Source organism: Lynx canadensis, chromosome E1 (assembly GCF_007474595.2).
Source record: "Lynx canadensis isolate LIC74 chromosome E1, mLynCan4.pri.v2, whole genome shotgun sequence".
NCBI classification, from domain to species: Eukaryota; Metazoa; Chordata; class Mammalia; order Carnivora; family Felidae; genus Lynx; species Lynx canadensis.
In genome coordinates, this window is record NC_044316.2 from 57,473,343 (window position 1) to 57,493,316 (window position 19,974).

At 62.7% G+C, this 19,974-nt stretch overlaps 1 protein-coding gene across 5 annotated transcripts in view; it reads right to left on the reverse strand.

Annotated features, from left to right (window-relative positions):
* The window catches only part of RBFOX3 (RNA binding fox-1 homolog 3), a 419,860-nt gene that overhangs the window by 20,506 nt on the left and 379,380 nt on the right, over positions 1 to 19,974 (reverse strand). The gene's annotated exons all lie outside the window — the stretch shown is intronic.

A 19,974-nucleotide genomic window follows, 5' to 3' on the forward strand; every position in this document is an offset into this window, starting at 1 on the left:
CTCATGCACACACTTGTCGTTGTCAGACCTGAGGCCACTAAAGTCACAGGAAACCGTAGGAAAGGACCCCACGCGACGTCGTGCACCCTGTTCCCAGCATCAGCCAGCGGTGACCTTTCGTGACGCCATCCCACTGATCCAGACAAGACACAGAACTGTCTCTCGTTACCCTTAGCGCCACACCCACACCCTCCTCCCTGAGGAAGGCTTTCAGCCTTGATTTTCCCATTGGTAAAGGAGGTGAAGGAGAACCTCTGCCCAGAAGGTGATCAGAGTTGATCCCACAGAACTTGGAGTCCGCACCACACGGCCCCCCTGATGGCCCTGATGGTGAGGTGTGGTCTGTGGGGCACGGAAGGTTCTGGCTCTGTCTCGACGACAACCCCTGAGCACATCTCCACCCCACCCCACCCTTGCAGGGCTGCTGCCCCAGGCCCTGGGCAGGATCCCAGCAGAGCAGACGGGTCTTCAAATGGGGGGCAAGGTCCCCATGGGGAGCAGCAGTGCAAGGTCTCGCCCTCACCCCAGACCTCCCGCTGCAACCTGGGCACCTGTGGGAGCCCCTGATGTGGCCCTGGGAGGAAGGGGCCCAGAGAAGGGACTGGGGTCCTCAGGCTGTCAGAGGGGAGGTGGTGGGGAGGGCGGGCTTTCAGCAGCCCCTCTGAGCACGCGAGGCACTCTCTGGCCTTCTGAGGGTGTCCCCAGGGGAGAGAATGCCGTCTCTGAGAATCCCGCCCGCCGGCGTGGAAGGACCCCCGCGCAGACTTACGGTGCTTTCCTGATGTCTCCCTGGGGAGGAGCCCCGTGCACCCCCATGTTGCCCCTGTCACGCCGACCGACCGTGGCGGGTTTCGAGGCTTGTTTCCTTGCCCACCCCTCCCCCTGTATGAGATAGGTGCTCCTCTGCCCCGTCCTTCATCGGTTATACTCGTTCACCCATAACTGTGGGGGCGCCAGGCCCAGGGCCCGTGGCGGAGAGTCAGGCGGGATGGGCAGCCCGGCCCGTGCAGACTGCAATCCGGAGCGGGGGTAAATTCGGACAATTACCCAGATCGTGAGGTGCCCTGGCCTCAGGAGGGTGTTGACGAACGCGCGAACGTCCCGGGCTGGGTGTTCTGTCTTCCGGCTGGGCCCTGTCCACCTGCCCACCTCCCTGCTAGTGGGGGGCTGGGGGCCCACTCTCTGCCAGCACCCCCCACCCAGTGCCAGCCTCCCTTCTCAGCGCCCACTACCCCTAACTCCTGGGGTGACCCTGCTGAGCGCTGGCCTAAGGAGCCGAAAATCCTGTCCTTCTCCTCCTCCTGTGCAAAGCTGCCGGGTCCCACCTCTGTCTGCAGAGACTGAAGCCCGGGCAGTGTCGGAGTTCCAGAGAGCAGGAGGGGAACACGCGTGTGCATGCACACACGTACACTTGTGAGTGCACGCCCTTCGCTGGACATCCCCCCTCACCGCTCCAAAGTAGCCCGTGAGGTCCCACTACCTGCTGTGAGCAGATGTGCTGGTGGGGGAGGGGGTGGGCTCAGGGTGGGGAAGGGTCAGGTGAGGGGAGGTGGAGGGTTGGAGGAGGCCAGGGAGGGTTGGAGGCCAGGGCAAGGGGTGAGGGGAGCGGGAGGGGGCAGGAGGAAGAGGAGATGGCCAGGGTAAGGGGAGGGCACTGTCAGAAGCCTCCAGAGATCAATTAACTGATAAATATTTGATCAGAACCTTCACTAACATCTTCCCAGTGTCCCCGCTTCCCTACCTCCTCCAAGGCCCGGGAAGGAGGGGCTCTTGTCCCCTCCGTGCCTTCTCACCCCACCCCCACCTCTCCCCAGCGCCCTCTTCCCTGGGTCCCCTCGGGACTGAGTGACAGCAGACGCCCCGTCGTTCCCCCCCCCGCCCCGCCCCCGCCCCCGCCCCACACTGCAGTGGCTCCCTGGGCTGGACACAAAGGCGGGACACCAGGCAGCATGTTTGTGGTTACTGAGTGCCGGGGTCCGGAGGCGTCTGGGTGGGCAGGAGGTGGCATCTGGGCCATTTAGCACAGGACAATAAATCAGCACGTCTGAGAACGTGGTGCTCTCTGCTTTGCAGACATTAACTCACTTGATCCCCCTCCAACCCACAAGGCGAACAGCGCTCCCCATTTCCCAGCCGATAAAACTGAGGCACAAGGGCTAAGTGGCTGGTCAGGCTGCCACGGCAGGAGCTGGGAAGGCAGCGCAGGCTGCCCGGCCCTCCAACCTATGCCTCTGCCCCTCCACGCACAACTGTGGCCCTTCGCGGGGGTGTCTCTGCGGGGGGTGAGGTTTTACAGCTGAGTGACAGAGTTCAGAGCCTGGGCTACACAGGCAGGGCTCCCTCTTAGCCCCTGGGTGGCCCTGGGTGACCATCCGTCCTCCTTGACAGGTTCCCTCAATCTGCAAGAGGTCGTCACGGCGACCGGACAGAGGAAGTGCAGCACAAAGGCTGGCGACTGTGACTCGGGGGGTCTTGGGGAGATCCTCACCAGCCCTGCCTTGTGTCTCCCCCACACCCGCGCTGGAGGTGGTTGTGGTCAAGCGAGTGGCTCTCACCCTGGCTGCACACCCCACGCCTGGACCCCTCCCCAGGGCGTCTGAGTCAATTTACATCCAAACTTGCCCAGGAGGTGCTGATGTGCAGCTCGGGCTGAGGGCCCTCGGGCCGGACTTGATGGGAAAGCAGAGGGTACCAGGTGCACCCTGGGGGCGTGTCAACGCCTGACCCACAGAGGGCAGCATGGCCAGTGTCACCACGTTCTTTTTCTTCCTTCTTTCTCGGTCTGCTGGGGCCAGAGTCAAGGAGAGGCTTGGCTCTGAGGCATGAGCCGAGCCGAGTCCTCCTGCTGGGCTGGGGGCTCGTCTCAGCCGGCGGCATTTCAGAGCAGCCTGTGAACATGTCTGGCTCCCCAGGGGACTGGAAATTCCCAGAACACGAGGGCAACTCACTCATTCTCTGCTCCCGCGTCCCTGCACTCAGCACAGCACTTCACCGCACTCGGAAGAGTCTCAATGCACATCGGATGGGTGGACGGGTGGATGGATGGATAGGTGGATGGATGGATAGGTGGGTGGAGGGATGAATGGACGGACCAAGGGACAAATAGGTAGATGAATGGGCGGATGGATAGGTGAATAGATGGATGAGTGGATAGAAGGATGGAAAGATGGATGGATGGACAGAGAATAGGATGGGTGGATAAATGGATGGGTGGAAAGATGGATGGACGGACAGATGGATGGACGGACAGACGGGTGGATGACTGGATGGATGTATGAATGGATGGGTGGAAAGATGGATGGATGGACGGAGGATAGGATGGGTGGATAAATGGATGGGTGGAAAGATGGATGGACGCACAGATGGATGGACGGACAGATGGATGATGGACAGACGGGTGGATGTATGAATGGATGGGTGGAAGGATGGATGGGTGGACGGACAGATGGATGGATGGACAGACAGATGGATGACTGGATGGATGTATGAATGGATGGGTGGAAAGATGGATGGATGGATGGACAGATGGATGGATGGACAGACGGATGGATGTATGAATGGATCGGTGGAAGGATGGATGGATGGATGGACAGATGGATGGATGGACAGATGGATGGATGACTGGATGGATGTATGAATGGATGGGTGGAAAGATGGTTGGATGGACAGATGGATGGATGGATGGGTGGACAGGTGAATGGATGAGTAGCTGGACAGTTATTATCCCACTCCCTTTTCCTCTCTCGTGTCATCACATTAGCCTGATAAAACCAGTAAGATCCAGCTCTGCCCACTGTACTCCATGGCCCACACCGCGGGAGAAAAACAGAAGATCACCCTGAACGATTCACTTAAGTTCACTGACTCCTGATAGAAGCAGGCCTGGCATGGCCACTCAGCTGTCGCTCAGCTCTGGGGGACCAGTCAACTTACCCTCCTCAACCCTCCCTTCTCCGCTACCCTCGCTCTTGGCGATAAACGTCCACACTCACCTGTTGGCCTGCCTGCCTCATATCCTAGAGCCCAGCCCTTCTCACCAACACGTGCTCACGGTTCTGGTGACCCACTGCAATCCCTCCCGTGACCGGAATGGGAGAACCCCCTGGACCCCGCGGCCTCGTCAGCCTACACCCCGGATTCACTGCTTCCCCACAGAGTCTCTTGAGTGAGCCGCCTGGACCTCTGGCCCCCAGTCCCTTTACTCCCACACATTCTCAGCCCCACTCCCAACTGGCTTTCCCGGCACCGTTTCCCGAAACCACCTTCGTCAAGGTTCCCACGTCTGCCATGCTGAGAGCCTCGCTGGGCCTCATCCCTCAGCAGCACTGGAGGTGCTGACCGCTCCTCTCTCCAGAGACACTGTCCTCTCTCGGTCTGGTCAAGCCACACTCTGTTTGTTCCCTGGCTTCGTTGGAAGTTCCTTCTATACCTGCGTTACTGTCTCCTCCCCTCTCCCCAACCTGTAGATGCTAGAGGCCCCCAAAGCCCAGTCCTTGGACCCTCTCTTCTGTGGCTATCTTCACTACCTCAAGGTTCTCAGTCTCAATTTTAAAATAGCAGCTGTATGTGGGCCAACCCCAAGTTCTATCTCCATCCCGGGCTCTTCCCCACAATTCCGCGGTCTGCACGCCTCATACGCACGAGTCGAGCTTGACCTCCCCCTCCCCATGGTCCCCATCAAACTGCCCCTCTTGAGGTCTTCCGCATCTCAGGAAACACCCCTGCCCACAGGCCAGGGCTCAGCCCTACACCTGGGGTGACACCTTTCTGTCCACTGTAAACGATCAAGCAGGAAGTCCTGTCGGCTGCACCTTCAACACGTGCCCAGAACCCAACCACCTTGACCAACTCACCGCTCCCACCTGGGTCCGGCCCCCATGACGTTCCCGTCTCTCTGTTTTTGCCCCCGCCCCTACAGTCCGTCCTCTCCGAGTAAAATCCAGAGTTCCAACGTGGCCCGTTGGCCCTGCCTGACGTGGACCCCCGAATCTTGGGTCCTCACGTCCTGCTTCACCGTCCTCGCTTGTTCTCTGCTGGTCACAAGGGTCCCTGCTGTCCCTTAAACATCCAGTTCTGGCCTCAAGGAATTTGCACTGGCTGTTCCTTCCGCAGGGACACCATTCCCCGCACACCCCATAAAGGTCTCCCCTCCTTCAGGGTCACGTTCTCAGGGAAGCCCCCGCTTTGCACTCCGCATCCCCTGACCTGGCTTTGCCCTTCTCTGTCTCAGAGTCCCGACGCGGCCATCATGCACGGTCTGCCTCCCGCCCCAGGACGTCGTCTCCAGGCAGACCTCACCTGTTGCCGAATCATCTCCTGCACCCAGAGCGTGAGGACACACAGTAGGACTGTGACAGAGGCGCACCTCGCGGACGAGCGAACGTGTCGTGACAGCGGTCACCAACAGAGCTAAGTGTGCCCCCCGTGCCACTGCACGGAGTCCCCACAACAAGCCTGGGGGCTGGGCTCCGTGGGAAAGTGGGGGGCGGACAGCCTGGGCCGTGCTCCGCATCTCACGTTCTCAATTCTGCGGGGCGGGTATTTCGATCGCCACGTTTACAGAGAGGGAGTGGAGGCACGGAGGCAGAGACCAGGGCACCCGCCGGGGGTTCCGGAGCAGGTGAGCACACAGAGCCCTCCCGTCCCACACCCTCCGCTGCACGTGTGCTCACTCCAGATGCGAGGGGGGACGGCCCGAGGCGAGTCTGCAGGCAGAGGGTGGTGGCCTGCCCGGTGCTGGACTGGAACGCGCCCCTTCCAGCGGCTGCCGGCTCACGAGTGCACGAGTGCCGACCCGGAACATCGTTTTCCAACTCCACGTTTGGTGACCTCACCTTGGCAGCGTGAGATCGGCCAGGGTGGGAACATCCACACCCCACGGACTGGCAAGTGCCACCCTTCAGGGCTGGGTCTGTCCCCGGAGAGCTGGCTGTTAAGACCCTGGGGCCCACGCCCCGGCAGAGAAGCGGTACCGAGCATGACCGTCTGCAAAGCCAGAGTTAAGTGCGGCCCGAGCAGCTTTACGGAGCCCCTCCTCCGAGCCTGCGTTTGAACGGGAATGAGGTGCAGGCTGTGTCCGCGAGGAGCTTCTGGCCCAGCAGGAGCCAGCCACGCCCAGAAGACACTACCAGAGGCTGGATGGAAGGTGAGAAGTTCCAGAAAGATCCACGTTCCTGCATCTGGCAAAGGGGAGCCGCGGGGAGCAGATGTCCCGTGTGGCTGGCCTTGAGGGTGGGGCCGGGGCTCTGTGAGTGACTTCACCTCGGGTCCGCCATCTGCCCAGCCAGCCTGGCCCTCCCCTCGCCCGAGAGGTGACAAGCGTGGGCTGCACCTGTGCCCTCTGGTGTCCGCCCAGAGGAGAGCGCGTCCCGGGTATTTAGTCCCTGGCTCCCTCCCCGGGAGGCTGTCTCGGGCTGGCTGTGACCTGGGCCAAGGGGGCCTGGACCTCCTCTGGAGGGTGACCCTCCCTCCTCACCCCCTCCCGAGGCGGCGGCGGCTCGGTCACCGTCAGCGCTGGGGTCCCGCGTGCTCCCCGGCACTCCCCCTCTGTCCACCCTCCCGACACTGCTGGAAACAGTCTCACGTGGAATTTCCCCACGTCGAGGGAGGGAACCAGCTGCTCCCTCCTGGATCCTGATGACGTGCTCTGCTGAAGGACCAGGCGGGCGTCTCTACAGGGGGGTGGGTCCTCTCGAGGACGCCTCGCCGCTGAGCTGCCTGGTCTTGGCCCCTGCTCCCCGAGGGACTGCCCGTGGCACCAGGATCCTCAGCTGCTAAGTGACACCAGGCTCAGCCCTACCTCTTGGTCTGTGGAAGGGGAGGGCGTCCTGTCTGCCTGGAGGCAGGGGCTGGGAGGGAGGAACCTTCGTCTTTAGGATCTAGAGCTAAGGTCCCCCCAGGTATCTCTGCCCGTCCCACTGGCCCAAAGCATCCTCCGCCCCAGCCTGCATTCCCAGGTCCCCCGGCCGGTGTGTTCCCGTCCTGCTGGGGTGAAGGTCCCCGTGCGTGTGAACGGATGGACTGGTGGGATGCTTGGGGAGCAGGGTCGTTGGGGGAAGGGGAAGGGGTCAGTAGCAGCCAATGGCGCCCCCCCCCGCCCCCCGCCCCCCAGACCTTCTCTCTGCAGTCCCTCTGGCTCCTCCGCTCACAGTCCCTCCAGGACAATCAGGCTAATTGCCTCTTGGACTCCTCACCCCAGGAAGGAGGGCGCCGCAGGCCCCGGGCCCGCAGGCCAGGCTGCGGCCGGGAGACTGGCGGCACAGGCCGGGCAACGAGCCATTTCTCCACCCCTGGGCAAAGCTGGCTCCCAGACAGGGCGGAGGAGGGGGCGAGGCAGAACGGCAGAATGGCCCTGGCGTGGACCAAACTATTAGGGCGTAACGTGCCCACCCCACCCTGTACCACGGCCCCCTGCCCGTCAGGTGTCGCACCCCCACCCTCACAGCCGTGCCACGCACACCCGTATGTCCCCAAGTCGCCAGCGTCTGCTGAGCTCCACTGCCTGCCTGGCACCAGGGCACATCCCGGTGGTGAGCAGGGCCTGCCCTTGGGGCCCTGCAAACTCAGTGACTTCCTGGTGACCTAAGAGTTGGGGGTCACAAGCTACGTTTCATAGAGGGGACCCTGCGGCCACAGGCCACGTGATGAGCGAGCAGGAGGTCTGGGGCACTCGCAGCGTGGAGGTGGACGTGGCAGAGGCCAGCGGGGAAGCGGGCAGGGGACCGGGTCTTGGAGATGTCTCCGCACGCGTGGCTGGAACCACAACGGGACAGACGGACGTCAACTTCCCAAGCCCCGGACACAGCCTGCTCATCCAGAGGCAGGCGGCATGGGACGATTCCCAGGGCCAGGAAAGTAGGAGGGCTGGTTTCCAGAGGACACCTGTCCGGAGAGCCCTTTGTGAGCACTCCTGGCCCGTCCCCCAGCTCCCCCTGAGACAGGAGAGGAGTCAGGCTGGGGCTGGCCTCCAGGAGGCAGGAAGTAGCACCCAAGTCTCAGGGGCCTTCAGTGACAACTGAGCCAGGGGACCTCATGGCTCTGACCTCCCAGCCTGGAGGTGGGATGGCCCTGTGTCCCCCGCCCCCCGGCCCCCAACCCAGGCACGCACACGTGAGGCGGTGGCCCCATCTCCGACCGCGGGTGACACCCAACCTGCCCGCCGGGCAAACTGGGACCCTCCCGTCTCCGCCTCCCTGCCAGGCGCCCCCGCTGGGCTCTGCTCGCTACCAACGCGAAGGCTCCTTCGGCCTTGGAACAGCTCTGCCAGAAAGCTCCTCCACGCACTGGGCTGAAACCTGCCTGCTGGAAACTTCCACCCAGCACCCGGCTCAGCCTCGGGGCCCGCACCCCTGCAGTCCACCGACTCACGCTCCCGTGGCTGACGCTCCCAGGAGCGGGGAATCCACACGGCTACACCTGCCACTGTTGTTCCCGGTGCACGTCCAGGAACGTGCTGTGGTTGCTCCCGTCTTATGGGTGAGAGAAGGCAGGCGAGCAGCCGTGCCTGAACCCAGGCCGGTGTCCTGGACTGTCGCCACGTGCAGGGGGATCTGGTATGGGGGCCACGGGAGGGAGCGTCACGGAGCAAGGGGACCACTCGGGACAACGCCATGAACCATGGGAAAGCATCCGGATGCCCAGGGTGGGTGACAGACAGGAAAGGGGTGGAGAAGAGCGTCCCTCGGGGCACAGAGGAAAATCACTAACACATTTCGCTGTCTTCTCGGAGGGGACCTTCCTGTTTTCTTAATGTGCCAATCACGGGAAAGTGAAGTTTTGGGGAAAAAGACGACGAAAGCATGGGAAGGCACGGGGACGAAGCCGGGTGCAGGATGACGTCAAGGGGACGGGGGCCCACTGACTCTCGTCCCGGCAAGCCCCCGCGTCAGGACTCTTTTAGCATTCCTGCCACCATGATGCTTGGTTCTGGCAGAGACGTCCCGCTGTGATTCAAAGAGCGCTGGGCAGGAGTATCTGCTTTTCTGGATATTTCCAAGGATGGTGGAGCCCGGCCCTGCCTCCAGGGACGACCGGGATCTCAGAAAGGGACCTTGGAGGATGTTCTACCCGCTCGGCTGAGGAGGAAGTCAGCAGCGGGGAGGTGGTGAGTGCAGACGGGGCAGGAGGGTGAGCTATGGAGAGCAGGAACACCACTGCCGGATACGCACGAGGACCCACCGGCTGCCAGGTTCTGGGTGCCTGGGGCGCACCAGTGAGCACCGGCCAGACTCAGGGAGCAGACACCCCTGTGGAGGCCCCCTGGGCATTAGCTAAATTTGAAATGCATGATGTGATTTTCAGGGGCAGCCAATTAGCGTCTCCACGGCGGTTGGCTCAGGTTAACCTTCCCATCCTGGGCCGCCAACTGAGAGCAGGGGCCCGGCCCGGAGGCGGCTGGTGACTCACAGAGGGGCTCCCCACGCACACGGCGGGGGGCACAGAAATGGAAATAAACAGTCTCAACAGCGATCCCAGAGAGAAAGAAGGGGCTGCTCCAGGATTCAGCCGGGGTCACTGGCACGGGGGCCAAGGGGGTGGACAGCCGCAGCACACGGCTTTCTCCCTCGCAGGTTCTTGCCCTCTGACTCAGTTGCATCCTTAGCCCAAAACAGGCCATCTTCATGGCTCACGGGCTTCTGACCCCAACTTTTGGGGCTCAGGCACTGGCAGGAGAGCATCCTTGCCAGGCGGGAACAGAGGCACTCCAGCCAGCCCAGGCACCCCGGGAAAGCCGGGTCCTAGCAGTGAGAGGGTGAGCCTGGGAGCCCTGGGGGGCAGGCCCAGCCCCCATCTCCTGCCGAGACCCCACCGGGCCCCCTTGCACCCCATCCAGCAGATTCACGGCAGAGGCTTCGCTCCTGGACACGCTCATGCCTCCCTCCCCAAGTTCAAGATGCTATTCCAGAGGTGTGCGGTGGGAGGCAGTGGTGGGGAGTCCTTGCTGGTGAGCACCTTAAGGCCAGAGACTTCAGGGTGAGGGTTGTCTAAGCAGGACGTGCTGGGGCACGCCTCAGGGCACAGCTGGGCTGCTATCACAGAACAGGCAACCCGGATGGGCAGGGTGATGCCTTAGCATTCTAGAATTCTATTCTAGAACATTCTAGAATCTCCGCGGTAGGGGTTGGGGGGAGGGTGTGGAGCTCCAGACCAGGAGAGCCCTGAGGGCCAGAGCTCTTCACGAGGAAGTGAGCCCCTGACACAGTTCAGGCACACAGCAAGTGCTTGGTAAATGCTCAGTAACAACATCGTGCTATTTCGTGTGACGGTCAGACGACCTGTGAGCTGGCCTCCTCCAGAGTTGCCTGCCCGCGTGCACACAGCCAGCACGTGGCGGAGCTGGGATCCGGGCCCAGGCCCGGCTGACTCGGAGCCGCCGGATGCGGCCAGACCGGCACGGACTGTTGTCTGAATAGGAGCAGAAGAGGGTGTGCCCTCCACCCACTGCCTGGAAGAGGGTCGACGGCCCGTGGTGCTCGTTCCCCGTCCCAAGACTCGGGAGGCCTGCTCTGCCGCTCGCTGATCCTGCTTCGCAGACACCATTCTAACCGAGCCGCTGGCCAGGGTTTCCTGAGCCCATCCTGAGAGCCCACCTTTGGGCTGGACGCTTCCCTCTGGTGCTCAGAGGGCTCAGCCCCGGGCCCTCCCGTCCCCACCTCGGTCTTAGCAACTGGCTCTGTGGCGGGTGCGTGTGGTGGGGGCGGAGCCCTGCTCTGTGGCGTCTATGGTTTCCGTGGTGGAAAACTACCAGCAAGAAGCGTCTGAACGCGGGGCTTGCGGGGACGACTCCAGAGACCCTGGGGCGGGAGAGGGGGCCGCCCCGGTCGGGCTCCCGATTCACCTCCCTGGTCTGAGCAAGAGGAGGTGTGGGAGGGCCAGGGACACGGTGCTACGTGTGACGGGGCTCTGCGCAGGGCTGGGGCAGGGGCTGCTGGGAGACCAGTGGTCGGCGGGCCGGGCGGGGGGAGCAGCGCTGCTTGCTGGGTGGGAGGCTGGGGGCACGAATCCACCTGAGCGACCGCTCCCCCCACCGCTCCATCCAACCCGTCTGTGCCCTGGCAGCTGCTTTCGTGTCGTTTATTAATTAGGGCTGTCGGATGGCGCATCATACTCCACGTCATCGCATTCAGGGACCATTAGGCTGGCTCTCGGCGGCCTCTCCTCCTTTCCTCCTTCCTTCTCCGCGAGGGGTCTGGTGCCCAGGCCGCCCCGATGCCCCAGAACGCGCAGGGCGCACCGTGTGTCTGCTCCCGCCCCCGGGACCGGGAGAGACTTCGGGGGAAAGGCAGGCAGAGCCCCCACAGATGGGCAGGACCCTGACGCACTGGCAAGTTTACAACCTGGAGTCCGGCTACGCCCCTGGGCGACTCGGCGCGGGCCTCGCTGCGTTCCTGCTGGCCCCTCCACCTGCCCTCCACTCCACCAGAATCACGGGTCTCCCCCCCCACCCAATTTGTGTCTCCTCGTCCCGTGTCCACAGCCTCTCATTTCCCAGTAGGGCCTCAAGCCTCTGCCTCATTGGCGCTTTGGAGGCTGCAGGTGGGCGATGGGGCCAGGTCACCCCGAAACCTGCGAGGTCTGAGTGAGGAGCCCTACCCCCAACCACACAGAACACATGAGGCTTACGTGGGGGCCCAGCCTGGATTCCCGATGAGCCTTCAGCACGAGCGCCGGTGCCCTCCACCCCCCGAGGCATCCCGGGCACCCTGCCTCCGAGGCTGGGAGGCCTGGAGACGTTTGTTCTAGTCTCCCCGCCATGGCCCGGTTTCTGCGCGTTCGCCATGAAAGCTGGTGGTGCCGGCCAGAGCGAACGTGGTGCCGGAGCAGGATGCGGCCGGGCCAGCCTGGCGTCTGCAAAGCAGCTCCGAGGGTGCCCCGTGTGCCCCTTGCCGTGTGTGTGCGCTCAGTGCAAGCTCCGTGTGCTCTGTGAGTGTGCCGGGCGCGCCCCGCGTGCTGTCCGGGGCACCTGCTCTCGTGGACAGAAAAGTACCCGACCAGCCTCCCGTCTTCCCGCTGAGCCGCGGGCACGGCCCCACCCACAAATGGGGCTGCAGGCCCAGGCTGTGAGCACCGCCCGAGAACCTGGCCGCCACCGGCAGAAACCGCAGGTCCTTCCCAGTGTGCCGCAGACAGGCCAGTGGTGATCCCTGTGCTCACCCCAACTCCAGCAGCTAGGGTGGCGAGCACACCCGGCCCTGGGCCTGCTTATTTGACGCGGCAGAAAAGAGGCCGCGGATAGGGCGTCACGGTTTTCTCTCTTTTGCTAAGTGTATTTCAACGAAGAGTTTTCCTTGTAAACCCGTGTGCTGTAGGCGTGTAAGACCATCTTGTGACAAGGGGTCCTAGTGCCTCACCAGATGCTCAGGGGTTCCAAGAACAAGAAACTGAGAACTTCTGGTCCTGATGGACCCCCGATGGGGCCAAGAGGTGCCACACCTCCACCCCCTGGAACGGAGCTGGCCCCGCAGCCAGAGCCCGCAGCCACTCAGCCCAGACTCAGCCCCAACCCGCTCGGCGGAAAAGCCCCAGGCGAGGGGACGGATTTTCGTGCGATTAAGCCGTAATTCCCTCCAAGCCCACTGCATACAAATCATAAATAATGTGGCTCCGTAAATCCCTTCTCCCCTCAGCTACACCTCCACCAGGCTCCCCTCCTGCCTGGGGAAATCAGTGAGGAGACGTCTGGCTGATGGGGCTTGGAAAGCAGAGAGCGAGAGGTGGGTGGGGGGGGGGGGTTGCTGGGAAGCAGGTTCACCCCGGATTGTCCATCAAGTCAGAAGGAAACGCCACCCACCGGTCCCAACTCCTGGGTCTGTGCAGACCTCAGGGCTGTTGGGCTGGGCAGGGACCGCCCAGGCTGGGGTCTGCCTCGGGCACCAAGCCCAGGTGGGGTCTCCGCGGGAGGGCAGGCAGTGGGGGCCTGAGCACTGCAGCGGGTGTCGGCCAGGGAGCTGAGAGACTGCCCCCAGCGAGCAGCGGTCCTTACCCGACTTCACGCACGCCCCCGGGGCTCTGCTGTGCTCTGAACCCGCAGCTTTGTGTGTGTACGTGTGTGGGCATGCGCCACGAAGAACCATCTACAGGCGCCGGGTGCTCCCCCGTAGGGACAGGTGCGGGGGTCTCTCGGTCTACAGGAGACCGTGCATGAGGCCAGATCGCCAGGCATGCCAGGGCTGCTGGCGGCAGAACTGGGGGGTACCGTCCGTCACCTTCGCGGAGCCTCCCCTTCCGCCCCCACCAGGCACTGGGAGAACAAAGCCTTCTGGGCACAGGGACCCTCTTCAGACTGCACAGGTGTAGGGACAAAAACAGCTACTAGAAGGTGGTGTGCAGGCCCCAAGAAGGTGCTGTGTCCGCTGTTCCTCCCCGTTTCACTGGTGAGAACAGTGGGTGAGCACCCTACACCCCTGTCCTCCAAGCGTTCAAACACCTCCTCTGGGAAGCCTTCCAAGCCTAACCCCGTGATCTCCACTCTCAGCGGACACCAGGCTCCTACTCAGCGGGGTGGAGAGAACACTGTCTGGGCCAAAGCTCCCTGCCGGGGCCTCGTGAAGACAAACCTATAGGACAGCTGACAAGGTGACCCCCAGAAGGAGGACCACCGACAACCTCCCCCGCCCCCCCCCACCGAGAACACATTAACAAGTGTCTGCGAGCGGTCCCCGGGCCACTCCCCTTGACAGTGCGGGGCATCTGGCTCTGCGCCCCTAGGGACAGCCCTCTGCATCCACAGCGGCATCCCTGTGCCTGTTCCCTGCATATTCATTAAGCGATATTAGCATTATTAATGGCCCGTGGTCTTCATCTAGCAAGTGGAACAGGATATTAAGCACGGTGGCCCAGACATGAGGTGGGCAGGTGGGGGTGTGCATGGAGGGTGGGTGGGTGGCTGGGAGGGGGTGGTGGGCAAGACCCTTCCTTGGGTGTAGCCCAGGGTCTGTGCCCAGTGGCCTCGGGTCCTAGACACCCCCCTCGCCCTCCCATGTGCCCTTCTCCTAGCTTCTGTGAGCTCGGGGAAGGCAGACTCAAATGAAAATTGGCAAAATGCAATTAGGAAGGTAAATTTCCTGGCAACAAAGATTACATAATACGCCCCGCAGTCAAACACACGACGCCGGGGGTCTGGTTTGAGGATTGTGGTTCATCCGCGGTTGGGGTAATTCGCATCGTGACCCTTCTTCCATGGCGACGTGTGGGAGTTGGGGGTCGGTGCAGTGTCTCCGGGAGGGGGGATGTGGTGGGGACAGAACCCGTGGGGGCTCGTGCCTGGTCACGTGTGGCCACACACGGCAGGTTATGTGGCTCTTTACGGCTGGACACAGGGAGGTCCTGGAAGTGACGTCAGCAGACCAGCAGCGTCGCGTGGCCTGGAGCCGTTACGAATGCAGATTCTCACCCTCCTGCCCTGCCGACTCAGAATCCAGTGACCCAGGAGAATCGCCACTGCGGATCACAAACCCCACACGTCCCACAGAAGGGACCCTCGGTCTCTGTCGGTGCCCTGACCGAGCTCGAGCCCGACCTGCCGGGCCTGCTGGTCCCAGCTGGGGTCTGCTGGCCTGAGCTGACGCTCTGCAGAGCAGGGAGGAGTTTCCAGGCCAGCACACGGCGGAGCGGACCCTGTACGAGTCCTGTGCTCTGCTGGAGGCGCTGTTTCCCCTAGAGACGCGAGGTCTGGGTCCTGGTGACCCGGAGCTGGGGAGGGGGCACTCCCACCCCCTGGGTCTGGGCAGCCACTTGCTTGGCAGCGGCTGTGGGCGGGCACCAGCTCTGCCAGAACAGAGTAGGTCTGGAACAGGTGCTCGTGAGTCCCAGGCCACCCTCGAGGAAGAGGGGGCAGAGCCCGAGGAGGCAGCAGGGATTCCACCAGATTCGGGGGGGACTCTGAGTGTCCTCTTCTGAGAATTACGTGGGTGTGACCCCACCTGACCCTGTAGACGGCGAGGTGGGGACCCTTGGCACATCCAGAGGAGGACCGGAGGCCTCCAGGGCCCTGACTCCCTGAGGTCGTGGGTGCGTGGGTGGCACATCGTGGTCCACCGTCCAGGCCCTCGGGGGCAGCATCTCCCCTTCACCTGTCTGCACCTCTGAGCACCTGTTCCGCCCACAGCCCTGTGACAGGGCCGCCCAGCGCAGCTCAACGTGTCCCAGGCCTCTGCCTCTCTTACTCAAGCTCTGTTCACCGGGCAGCTGGACGTGGGGAACCTGCGGGGACAGCGCCCACAGTGCCGTCACCCGAGAGTGGTGCCCTGTGAGTCAGGTGCTTCCCGGGACACAGCTGCCCCAGGCCAGGGCCATTCTCCCCATAGCCCTGACCCCCAGGGCACGATTCTCTACACATACTTCAACTCAGGGACTCTCCCAGGGGCCCTGGGATGGCCTTGAGCGGCCTGGGCCCTGTATGCCCAGCCCCAGGCCTCCGAACCCTGCCCCTCCGTCCCCTCACGTCCCCAGAGGTGCCACGTGCCCTGTTCTGCGTGCCGGCGGTCAGGCCACGGAGACCCATCCACGGCCGCGCCCACTCTCCCTCGTGCACGCACCGTACCCACGCCCACAGTTGCACGCACCCCTATTCCCCAGGCACATCTCCCGCACAGCCGAGAGCACGGCTTCTCAGCCCCGGCATTGCTGGTGCCCTCTGCTGTGGGGCCGTTCTGGGTGCCCCAGAGTGTTTAACAGCATCCCTGTGCTCCCCCCTCCCCACCCCCCAACCAAGATGCTGCCCAGTTGTGACAACCGAAGACGTCCCCAGGCGGGGGCAAGATCACCCTCAGGTCAGCGCCTCTGACCCCCGAATGCCACCCCCGTGGCGTGAACATGCGTCCAGGGGACCGTGCATACAGCACCCACCCACCCACCCACGCACATGCGTCGCGGTCCCCGGTCCACCTGCCCGGGCGCAGGCTGTCCCCAGAAGCGGTCCCGCCACCCAGGCCTCCTCGGCACCTCCCCTCCTTGCTGCTGGCGCCCGGCCCGGCCCCGGGGCGCGCAGGGGAGGGCGCGGGCGGGCGGAGGAGGCAGGCCGGCTTCTCTTCCCGTTTGGCGCCTGGCTCATGGAAGAGGCAAGCCTGGATCCAATCTTCGGCTGATTAAATGTCCCTCATTAATGAGTTTCTTTAATTAATGAAGTTTTTGGGTCTGCTTCACTTGCTTTATTCCAGCCACACTCTGCCTCCTCAGCACAAGAGGGGCCGTTTCCTCCCGGGTAATTGAGGGAGCGCGGCCGTTCCTGCCGACGCTGCACTTTGCTGATTGCGCCTGTCAACTCGGGGCTGACAACTCCATCTTTAAACATTTCTTCTCCAGAAGCCGCGTGCACATGCGTGCTCGCACACGCGGCTGGGGGCACAGCCCCGCACCCCCCCACTGCCGCGGGCACAGCCACGCGGGCACCCGGCGCTTCGCGCTCCCACGGGCGGCGGCGCCTGCACACGCGTGCACTTGAGCACCCCGTGTGAGTGTGTCACACACCTGGGTGGCGCACGCACACAGCACACGCACCTCACCGCTCACACACACGTCCACGTTCACGTCTCCCACGCACACTGCACGCGCACCCAAACCCTAGCGAGCAGGTGTCAGGACGACCCCTCCCGCCCCGCCACGGGAGGAGAGCCAGCTGGGGTGCCCGGCGCACCGGAGGACCATGTCCCCGGGTCCACCGTTGTCCAAGTGGCCCTGCCTGGCTGCCTACCCCACTGTGACCAGGCGCCAGCTCTGGGCTTCGGGGCCCAGAAGGATGATTTACTCCCTTTCATTGGCTCATGAAAAGCTCTTTGAATTAAAAACATTTATCTTCTGCTGCTGACGAGGACACCGGACTCCACATCCACGAGGCTGGGCAGTCAGGGGCCACTGTGCCACAGCCAGGGAGGGGGGCGAACAGCCAGGGAGGGGGGACAGCCCGTCCTTCCGACTCCTCTACGGGTGGGACAGGACAGGGCAGTTCTTTAGGACCAGGACCTGGTCCTGACCACCAGCTGAGAGAAGCAGACGTTCCCACAGGCGCAGAGGGGACCCCTGGGACCACGTGCCAGCCTGGAGAGGCTGTGGCCAGGGCGGGACGGAGCGCTGCAGAGACATGCCCGGGGGGGAAGTCACACCGCCTGTGTCTGGCGAGGCTGTCTTACCGACTCATCATCCCAGCTGCACAAGGTGGGTGTCACTATCCCCGCGATACTGATAAGGAAGCCGAATAAAGTGCCACGGTCCCCCTGCTGGCAAGGGACAGGGCAGGCTCTGAGCGCAGCTCTGCCAGGGTCCCCGGCACGCTCTCCAAGTTCCGTGCCCCTGCCAGGCTTCTCTGTCCTGGAGGGTCCTGGCATCCTCCAGGACGGCGCTGGCCACCCGGCTCTGATGGCCAGACACAGGTCATCCGCCTACCAGAACCTTCCCGCCCGTTATCTTAGTAGGTTCCTCACCACCCCCGAGAGGCATGTCTCTATTTCTCAGACGAGGAAACGGGCTGGGGCGTCATCTGGGTTACGCACGGCAGGGCCTCCCGTCTCTGTGCCCAGGGCCAGTCTCATCCCACCTCTCTCAGCCCCAGGCGCCGGCCCTGGAGGGTGAAGCCCAAGCAAAGCCATGCCAAGCCCCTCCCGCGGCTTCCCCAGGAACCCCCAGAGCCAGCGTGGAGCCTACCCGCCAGCCGGGTGCCAGCCACGCGTCTGTTTCCAGATGCCTGTGTGCACCATCGGTGGTGCACGTTCGCCTACCTTAGCTGTAAAGCTCACAACGGCCCCGGGAATATTACCATCCTCATTTTTGCAGATGGGGAAACTGAGGCTCAAAGAGGCAGGGCTGAGGTCCCACAGCTCCCAGAGGCACGGTGCGGCAGACACCAGCCCACCCCCGGCCCACGCCATTTTCCCTGGACCAGCACTTTCCAGGTCGTGTGCTATGGAACTTTAGGCTTCTGGAATGTTCTAGAGGAGGCCCCAGTGGGAAAGAGAGGAGTTTAACTGATGTGTTTAATTGCGTAGAACCTGCTGTCTCCCACACTGCCCTGACCCAGAATTCTTTTCCCGCCCAAGGCCTACCCAAGGCAGGGGTCTTGGGGAACCACAGACAGACACCATGCTGAGTGCGGCTGGGGGCGGCTGGCCATGGCTGGCAAAGGGTCCTTCTAGGCAATGCTGAGGGCCTTTAGCTGAGTGATACGGGACCCCAGGACCCCCCACCTCCTGCGTAGTGGGAGCTGCAACCATGCTGAGGGCCAGGAGGACAGAGGGAGGGACCAAGGCAGTGAAGGAAGGGTTCTGGAGTGAGTCAGGCCCTGGACACTTCCTGGTGCCCAGCCGCATCCAGCTGGGACGCAGCTCTGAACTCGGGGTGTGGGGGACCCCAGGGCCCGGCAGGGTGGCTCAAATCGGCCGTGAATGCAGACAAAAACAGGGGCCTGGCAAGACAGGATGAGACTGTGAGTCCCCAGAATAGCGACCACTGGGGGAGGGGACAGACACTCTGTTCTTTAGCGACACGTAAGGAGAATGAGACGCATCTTCCACTGGTGTAACGAGAATCGTAACAAAACAAAAAACCCGAGCAAGCCAGGGAAGCTGAGTCAGGGCCATTGAAGGCTTAAGCGCAGAAAGCTGTGGCCAGCTGGGAGCCCCGTCTGCCCCCAGGAGTCACCTGGAGAGCAGAGCCAAGGAGGCCGCAGGCTGGAGCCCAGGCAAGGGGCCTGCCTGGGGGGCCAAAAGGGTGTCTCCCGGAGCCTCTGATTCTGAACTTGCAATCACATCACAAGCAGCCAGGGTTGGGTTTCTTTTCACAGACACTCAGAGATGGTGAGTATGGGGCCCGAGGTCACACAGCAAACCAGTAGGCGGGGGTCAGGAAGGAAAAGCAAACAGGAGGGCTGGGCATCCTGAGGTCCAAATATATGCAAGTATAAAATACATATCTACGTATAAACATTTAATAAACATATAGAAAATATAGTCATGCCCCTGTGTCCAGCAGTCCTGTGTAGCTGAGGGTCCCTCGCCGCTCCTGGCTTCTGTTTCCTTGTTGTAAGACAGGTATGGGAACAGAGCCTGGGCAGGTTGTGTTAATGCAGGTAAGTGGACAGCACAGTGCTGTGTCACCTGAGGGCCCCAAACTCTGAGCCGAGCTGCAGAAAATGAGCGTGTTTATTAACAATCCCGCGGCCCAGATGCCCCAGGGAGCTTTGGAGAACCGGCTCTGTCTCCCCCTACCTGACCTCAGAGGAAGAAGGAGGATCGCAGGGACCAGCCAGAAGGGAGCCCCTAAGAAAGGGGGGGCCCCTGGGGCCCAGGCTCTTGCCCTGGTGTCTTTGAGTCCGTGGGGAGAGCGGGAGGGAAAACGGTAGGGTTCTTCACCTTACGATGCTTTGAGATACTGTCTGCATCAAGGGGGATTAAATACTGCAGGTTTTAATGAGCCGCACGGAACACACAACCTCGTGCCACAAATAAAGACAGATTTGCCACGGTGATGCCTTCACTGAACAAAGTCCCCCCGTGCACCTCTTTTGTAGTTATTCCCAAATTTGGTGAAGGGTGAGCCCCTCCCCGGCCCCCTGACTCTGTCATCTCCTCCACGAAGGGAGTGGAGGCCAGGGAGCCGGGAGGGCTGGGCCGGGGCGTGGGGGCCGCACTGTCCGGGGAGCTGGACGGGGTCTCGCGGTGGTTCATTATGACTGAGATCACACTGAAAAATCAATTTTTAATTGAATGTATTCTTTGAACCGGCCCTGTTGCCCATGGCTGAACACTGATGGGATTTCTATTCGAAGGTGCCCCTTCGCTGTGGATGCCCCTTCCCCACCCTGCTGACCGCAGCAGGGCTGACCAGGCCAGGGGATCGCCCCTCGCTGGGGCCGTAACCTCACTGCGGTGGGCTTCTGAGGGCAAGGTGGCCTCGAGCGGGTGGGGAGGGGGCTGGCGGAGAGCCTGCTTCTCCACGCACACTGGCCCGAGGTGGGGGGTGACTCACGCCTGGGGCTCTCACGAA